Below are 6165 nucleotides of genomic sequence, written 5' to 3' on the forward strand. Positions count from 1 at the left end.
AACTATAAGGAAGTGTGAATTATAGTGTGTGTGTGTGTGTGTGTGTGTGTGTGTATTCCCACCCAACTGGAACATTAATGGCATAACCTACCTTAGGAGGTTGTGGTGTCTCTGCCCTAGACACCTTGGCGCAGTGGACGAAGTACTCTAAAAACTTAGAAGAACCTAGTGTGAGTCTCATAACTTTCATTTACTAGCTACATGACTTTGGGGAAGTTACTTTATCACTCTGAGGCTCAGTTTCCCCATCTGTAAAATGGAGATAGTATACATTTCATATAATTTTATGAGTTAGATGGGATCATATATATGAATATGCTTTGTAAACTATAAATTATTATAAATAGGTAAATAACCTTTATCTGAGAAGACATTCTTCTGGAATGGCTTGAGAGATTTCATGTGGGATTATATATGCTTCACTTCTGAAGAGGGTCCCAACATCAGATGTCCTGCCTGGGCTAGCTCATCTGCAAGCTCCATGAGTCCTCTCTCACACCTGCTGCAGTGATTCTGCAACAAACAGATCATTCCCAGTCAGAGCAACAGAAGGAGGTAAAACAAGATTTCCAAAAAAATTGTCCCATTTTGTGTACATGCCGTGATATATGTAACCAGTGCCCAATCTGAGGGATATGAAGACTATTTCTAGGGCAAAGATGAACAGTAGGGTCAGAAATGTTACCTGTTATTTCCTCCTAATGGGAAAAGTTTAGGTAGAAATTCTTGCCTCCCTACAGGCTGAGGCAGAGACATGAAGAGAGGGGCAGAAATGCACCCTATTCCCAGAAATGTCATCTTCAAATAATAATTTTGCCTGTTCATTTTCATTCCAAGTGATGTAGTGGAGCCAGCTGGTACCAGCTCTCAAGAGCCAATTGTTAAATTTCAAGAGTTTTGAAAATTGATTGTTAAACGTAGCCATTATTAATATTTTAAAATGAAGGTAATAAATACTTAAAATTCATCACTTCCTAATTTTGTCACTATATTTTACTATTATCTATACTCTCAAGATTATTTATGTCTATTGTATCCGTATGGTAGGAAAGCCATATAATAGCGACCTAACGTATCTCTTTCCAGCTCCATGATTAGTGGTGTCTCATGGGTAACTTGAAATAAGTCATTGTGGAAGTGTTTATACCATGAAAATTGGCAAATGCTACAAATAAGGTACCCCCCACCCAGAGCCATTTGTTAAACACTTAACCAGCACACCACTCATTTAATTCATTTGTCTAAATGCTTTTGGCTAGTACTTGCAGGGCACCCAAAACCTCAAAGCAGTGTGGAGAGTTAGTTGACAATGCAGCTTCTGGAATCAGACTCCTGAGGTTTAAATTTGAGCTTTACCGCTTACTGTATACCTTGGACAAGTTACTGACCCTTTCTTTGTATCTGTAAAATGAGGATAAAAGAAGAACTCCTACCTCATAGGATTACTGTGAAGCTTAAAACGATTACTACTAATAACACATACAGAACAAACAATACCTAACACACAGTATGTAATTACTTTGATTTAGGTTAGTTATGTTAATTTAGTTTTAACTATGACATGGAAGCATCTTTCTAGTTCTATTTTACTAAAAAAATTTTAAGAACTGGGTATCAACATCAAATTTTATCAAATGCCTTTTAAACATCTATATAATTGATTAGAAGTTTTTCATCTTTGAAATATTAATATAGTGAGTTGTATTAGTGGGATTCCCCCTATTAGAAGAACCTTTAATCCCTCAAATGAATTTCACCTGGTCATGATGTACTATTCTTTGAATGCACTGCTGAATTCCATTTGCTAATAATTTAGTCTATTTCACCATTATTAATAAATCACCTTAGTTATAATTTTCTTTTGTATAATTTTTCAAGTTTTAGTCTCAATGGTTTGATGACTTTGTGAAAGTAATCAGCGATCCTTATTTTTTCTGTCCTTGCAAACAGTTTCATTAGCCTTGAAAATATCCGATTGCTACAAGATTTAAAATTTACCTATGGAGCTATCAGGGCCTGAAGCTATTTTGAGGCATAGCCTTTTGTTAACTTCCTCTATCTGAATGGCTCTCAAAGTTGGTTGCACATTGAAATCACCTGGGGAGCTTTTAAAAAATACTGATGCTATTGTGAAAGACAGTGTGGTGATTCCTCAAAGACCTAAAGACAGATACTGGGTATATACCCAAAGGAATATAAATAATTCTATCATAAAGACACATGCACATGTATGTTCACTGCAACACTGTTTGCAATAGCAAAGACATGGAATCAACATAAATGCCCATCACTGATAGACTGGATAAAGAAAATATGGTACATATATACCATGGAATACTATGCAGCCATAAAAAAGAATGAGATCATGTCCTTTGCAGGGACATGAATGGAGCTAGGGGCCACTATCCTTAGAAAACTAACACGGGAACATAAAAACAAATATCACATGTGTTCACTTATAAGTGGGAGCTAAATATGAGAACTCATGGATATATAGAGGGGAACAACACATGCTGGGGCCTATTAGAGGATGGAGAGTGGAGGGTGGGAGGAAGGAGAGGATCAGGAAAAATAACTTATGGGTACTAGGCTTAATACCTGGGTGATGAAATAATCTGTACAAGAAACCCACATGACACAAGTTTACCAGTGTCACAAACCCGCACAGGTACCCCTGATCTTAAAATGAAAGTTTACAAAGTAAAAATAAATAAATAAATAAATAAATAATACTGTTGCCTATGTGATGTGGCAGATACATTAATTATCTTGATTTAATCATTTTGCTAACATATCAAAACATCACATTGTTTTCTATAAATATATAATTATTGTCAATTAGATTTTCTTCAAATATTAATACCTGAGTGTTTCTTTCCTAGTTTTTTTTTTTTATATAGAAGGGGTCTTATTCTGTTGCCCAGGCTGGAGTGCAGTGGTGCAATCATAACTCACTGCAGCCTTGAACTCTCAGGCTCAAGTGATCCTCTCCCTTCAGCCCCTTGAGTAGCTGAGTCTGCAGGTATGTGCCACCATGCCCAGCTCCAATATGTTATTTTAAGTGGTCTGGTATGCATCCTAGGGATGGGGATATTTAAAAGCTCTCCAAGTGACCACAATGTAAAGCCAAGTTTCAGAACTACTGCATTACATTCATTTCACTCAGTATATTTAATTTTGTTTCTATCTTTCATTCAACAAATTTTATTGATTCATATTAACCCAGAAAATTACCTACTTCTTTCTGGCTTTCAAAGTGATTGCCATAGAGTCTTGCAAAGTACTGTTGCATAATTATTTTTATTTTCTTTGTGGCTGTGATTATTTCACCTTTTAAAATTTGTGTATTTTTGCTCTCTTTCTACCACTGCATTTTTAATTATTAGATAGACAGTAGTTTGTCTATTTTATTGGCTTTTTTTTTTTTTTTTGAGACGGAGTTTCTCTCTTGTTGCCCAGGCTGGAGTGCAATGGCGCGATCTCGGCTCATCGCAAACTTCGCCTCCAGGGTTCAAGCCATTCTCCTGCCTCAGCCTCCTGAGTAGTTGGGATTACAGGTATGTGCCACCACACCCAGCTAATTTTGTGTTTTTAGGAGAGATGGGGTTTCTCCATGTTGGTCAGGCTGGTCTCAAACTCCCAACCTCAGGTGATCTGCCCACCTTGGCCTCCCAAAGTGCTGGGATTACAGGTGTGAGCCACCGTGCCCGGCGTTTATTGGCTTTTTCCTAGGACCAATTCTTGAATTCATTTATTGATTCTATTCTATTTCTGTTTTTTTTTTTTAATTTTTTTATTTCCACAGGTTTTGGGGGAACAGGCGGTACTTGGTTACATGAGTAAGTTCTTTAGTAGTATTTGTGAGATTTTGATGCACTCATCACCTGAGCAGGATACACTGCACTTATTTGTAGTCTTTTATACCTCACCCCCGCCCACTCTTTCCTCTGAGTACCCTAAGTCTATTGTATCATTCTTATGCCTTTGCATCCTCATAGCTTAGCTCCCATTTATGACTCAGGACATACAATGTGTGGTTTTCCATTCCTGAGTTACTTTACTTAGAATAATAGTCTCCAGTTCCATCCAGGTTGCTATGAATGCCATTAATTCAATCCTTTTTATGACTGAGTAGTATTCCATTTTATATATATATATATAAAGTGAGATATACATATGAGATATATATATACATATATACACATATATACACACATATATATGTGTATATATATGTATATATATCTCACAACTTCTTCATCCACTCATTGAATGAGGGACCTTTGGGCTGGTTCCATATTCTTGCAATTACGAATTGTGCTGCTATAAACATGTGTGTGCAAGTATCTTTTTTGTATAATGACTACTTTTCCTCTGGGTAGATACCCAATAGTGGGATTGCTGGATCAAATGGCAGTTCTACTATTAGTTCTTTAAGGAATCTCCATGCTGTTTTCCATAGGTTGTACTAGTTTACATTCCCACCAGCAGTGTAGAAGTGTTCCCTTTTCACAGCATCCATGCCAACATCTATTCTTTTTTGATTTTTTGATTATGGCTATTCTTGCAGGAGTAAGGTGGTATCACACCGTGGTTTTGATTTGCATTTTTCTGATCATTGGTGATGTTGAGCAGTTTTTCATATATTTTTTGGCCATTTGTATCTTCTTTTAAGCCAACTTTTTTATGGGACTGTTTGATTTTTTCCTGCTAATTTGCTTGAGTTCTTTATAGATTCTGGATATTAGCCCTTTGTCAGATGTATCTATTATGAAGATTTTCTCTCACTCTGTGGGTTGTCTGTTTACTCTGCTGATTCTTCCTTTTGCTGTGCAAAAGCTCTTTAGTAAGTCTGAGCTATTCATCTTTGTTTTTGTTGCATTTGCTTTTGGGTTCTTGGTCATGAAGTATTTGCCTAAACCAATCTCTAGGAGTGTTTGTCCAATGTTATCTTCTAGAACTTTTATAGTTTCAGGTCTTAGATTTAAGTCCTTCATTCGTCTTGAGTTGATTTTTGTATAAGGTGAGAGATGGGGATCCAATTTCATTCTCATACATGTGGCTAGCCAATTATCCCAGCACCATTTGTTGAAAAGAGTGTCCTTTCCCCATTTTATGTTTTTGTTTGCTTTGTCAACGAGCAGTTGGCTGTATGTATTTGGGTTTATTTCTGGATTCTCTATTCTGTTCTATTGGTTGATGTGCCTATTTTTATACCAGTACCATACTGTTTTGGTGACTATAGCCTTATAGTATAGTTTGAAATCAGTAATGTGATGCCTCCAGATTTGTTCTTTTTGCTTAGGCTTGCTTTGGCTATTTGGGCTCTTATTTGGTTCCATATGAATTTTAGGATTTTTTTTCTAGTTCTGTGAAGAATGATGATGGTATTTTGATGGGAATTGCATTGAATTTGTAGATTGCCTTTGGCAGAATGGTCATTTTCACAATAATTGATTTTACCCATCCGTGAGCATGAGATGTGTTTCCATTTGTTTGTGGTGTCTACGATTTCTTTCAGCAGTGTTTTGTAGTTTTCCTTGTAGAGGTCTTTCACCTCCTTGGTTAGGTATATTCCTAAGTTTGTTTGTTTGTTTTGTGGCTATTGTAAAAGGGGTTGAGTTCTTAATTTGATTCTCAGTTTGGTTGCTGCCGGTGTATAGCAGAGCTACTGATTTGTATACATTAATTTTTTATCTTAAAACTTTGCTGAATTTATTTATAAGTTCTAGGAGCTTTCTGGATGAGTTTTTAGGGTTTTCCAGGCATATGATCATATCATCAGCAAACAGCGACAGTTTGACTCTTTACCAATTTGGATGCCCTGTATTTCCTTCTCTTGTCTGATTGCTCTGGCTAGGACTTCCAGTACTATGTTGAATAGAAGTGGTGAGAGTGGGCATCCTTGTCTTGTTTCAGTTCTCAGAGGGAATGCTTTCCACTTTTCCCCATTCAGTATTATGTTGGCTGTGAGTTTGTCATAGATGGCTTTTATTACATTGAGGTATGTCCCTGGTATGCCAATTTTGCTGAAGGTTTTAATCATAAGGAGACGCTGGATTTTGTCAATGCTTCTTCTGCATCTATTGAGATGATCATGTGATTTTTGTTTTTAATTCTGTTTATGTGGCATATCACATTTATTGACTTGTGTATGTTAAACCA

This window comes from Gorilla gorilla, chromosome 10 (assembly GCF_029281585.2).
Source record: "Gorilla gorilla gorilla isolate KB3781 chromosome 10, NHGRI_mGorGor1-v2.1_pri, whole genome shotgun sequence".
NCBI classification, from domain to species: domain Eukaryota; kingdom Metazoa; phylum Chordata; class Mammalia; order Primates; family Hominidae; genus Gorilla; species Gorilla gorilla.